Source organism: Octopus bimaculoides, chromosome 4 (genome assembly GCF_001194135.2).
Source record: "Octopus bimaculoides isolate UCB-OBI-ISO-001 chromosome 4, ASM119413v2, whole genome shotgun sequence".
In the NCBI taxonomy this organism is placed as follows: Eukaryota; Metazoa; Mollusca; class Cephalopoda; order Octopoda; family Octopodidae; genus Octopus; species Octopus bimaculoides.
In genome coordinates, this window is record NC_068984.1 from 23,544,463 (window position 1) to 23,547,420 (window position 2,958).

Genomic DNA, 2,958 nt, shown 5'->3' on the forward strand with positions numbered 1-2,958 from the left:
ATGATAATGATTAATGACGACAAGAATGATGATGATGATGATTATGATGAAGATGATGATGATGACGACGACGACGACGGTGATGATGATGATGATGATGAAATTATGATAATGATTAATATGATGACAAGAATGATGATGATGATGATTATGATGAAGATGATGATTATGATGAAGATGATGATGATGACGACTACGACGACGACAACGACGACGACGACAACGACGACGACGATGATGATGAAATGATGATAATGATTAATATGACAACAAGAATGATGATGATTATGAGAAGATGATGATGATGGTTATGATGAAGATGATGATGATGATTATGATGAAAATGATGATGATGATGATGCCGACCACGACGATGATGATGACGACGACGACGATGAAGATTATGATGACGATGACGACGACGACGATGATGACGATGACGACGACGACGACGATGATGATGATGACGACGACGGCGGCGATGATGTCGAACTTCGGCGGCGATGTTGACGACGACGACGACGACGATGATAACGCTTGAAAAGCACTGTGCAACAAGTAATTGTGACCAAAAGAAATGCCAGAGCAATTCGGAAGCATTAACAAGTTGATTCCAGATATAAACAATGAATCGAGTTTCACCTGCGTTGGCAATTACTTCAGTTGAAGAAATACTAATTACTGGCACCTGGAAGCATTTTGTAAAATGTACTTGTGTGTGCGTGTGTGCGCGCGAGAGAGCGACGAAGAGAGACCGGGAAAAGACAGGTAGAGAAAGATCGAGATAGAAACGGAGAATGAGGCGGTTGTGTACCGCCAAAGGTGTGCATCATAAATCAATTTTTCCTTCAAAAGTAATTAACTTCTCAACCACTTAGAAAAGGAATAATAGTCGTTTCCATTATCATAACCATCATCCCTATGAATTTACACTTGTTGTCACAATGACGTAGCGTGGAGTATTCGGGACGCGCGCTGTGCACAAGGCGGCCATTTTATAAACGTTTTGTCAAAGGTACGTTACATTTAAAGAAGGGAATGGCTAATTTGCTTACTAAAAAAGATGACCAAAATCCAAGCCACTTTGCCCTCATCATTGTTGCACACATAAGGGCGTCAGGGGGAATGCTTTACGGCTTTCGTTCCGGTTTTACGGCTTTCGTTATTATGAGTTCAAATTCAACCGAGGTTGACCTTGCCTTTCATTCCTTCGGAGTTGATGAAATAAGTACCAGTTGAGTAATGGAGTCGATGTAATTAAATAACCCCTTCTCCACAAAATTTCAGGCCTTGTGTCTATAGTAGTAAAGATTGCTGTTGCATACATAGGTGACGAGTTGATAGACTTATTAAAGTGTTAGAAAAAATGCATGCATGTATGTATGGAGGTAGTAGTAGATAGGATACTTGCATGCATGTATGTATGCGTGTATATATTTACATGCATGCACATACATACAGACATGCATGCATGCATATATACATACATACATAATGTAACATATGGTGTAATTATAAACAGGGCAAATTTTAGACATTTCTCCACAGACTGAAAAAACTGATGATTAACTTAATCGATTTTCGAACCTTATTGAGTTCTCATCAGAGGTGTCTACATCATTCTGACAGTCTCCAGAGAAACAGGCAGCTTAACTGTTTATATACTCAACAAATGCAGCAGTTACTCTATGAAGGAGTCCCTAATTTGCACACTGAAAGTGTTTAAGACTCTATAAATACCAGCGGCCAGTCAACGGGGAACTTAGTTCACACAGTATCAAGGTATGATTTATATATGTAACATATAGTATAATTATAAACAAGGCAAATTTTAACCATTTTTCTGCAGACTGAAAAAATTATATATATATATATATATATTGGTCACGGTTTAGTTACGTATTTAGGAGTTGGCTGTAATTTACTTATTGAATTTATTTACCGATACGGTTGTACATAGGGTAAATGTGTTTGAAAGTTGTGGTTTCTTTAGTTTTGTTTGTTCCCAAGCAACACTTATTTTAGTGCTGTTGACACCGCCGGGTTGAATGGTACTGCCCAGGTGTCGAAACCATAATGATATCCGTGGGGCAGCTGATGATGGAGGTATGTTGGATTGTTGGTATGGCTGTTTTTGTATATGTGGAATAGTATTTATAACACAACCTTTTCATATATAATCTTCTATCTTTTACTTGTTTCAGTCATTAGACTGCTGCCATGCTGTGGCACGGCCTTGAAAGATTTTAGTCGAATTAACCGACCTCAGTACTTTATTTGTTTTTTAAGCTTGTACTTTTCTAATCTCTTTTGCTGAACCGCTAATTTACAGGGATGTAAACACACCAACGCTTGGTTGTGGAACGGTGATGAGGAACAAACACACACATACACACACGCACACACGCACATACACACACATACGCGCGCACACACACACACACACATACACATACACACACAGGTATGCGATGGGATTTTTTCAGTTTCCATCAACCAAATCCACTCAGAAGGCTTTGGTCAGCCCAAGCCTGTAGTGGAAGACACTTGTCTGCACCCATTGATTTCACCTCTACTATTACACTTGGCAATATAGGCGACTTGTGGACTCGTGTGTGTGTGTGTGCGTGCGTGCGTGCGTGCAAGCGCGCGCGTTCATACGAGGTAGGGGCTAAAAAGTTCCTGGCTTTGGATAAAAGAAAATAGAAGAGGATCAGTTATCTCTTTTACTTTTTTCAGTCATTTGACTGCGGCCATGCTGGAGCACCGCCTTTTAGTCGAGGAAATCGACCCCAGGACTTATTCTTATGTAAGCCTAGTACTTATTCTATCGGTCTCTTTCTGCCGAACCGCTAAGTTACGTGGACGTAAACACACCAGCATCGGTTGTCAAGCGATGGTGGGGGGACAAATACAGACACACAAACACACATACATATATATATATACATATATACG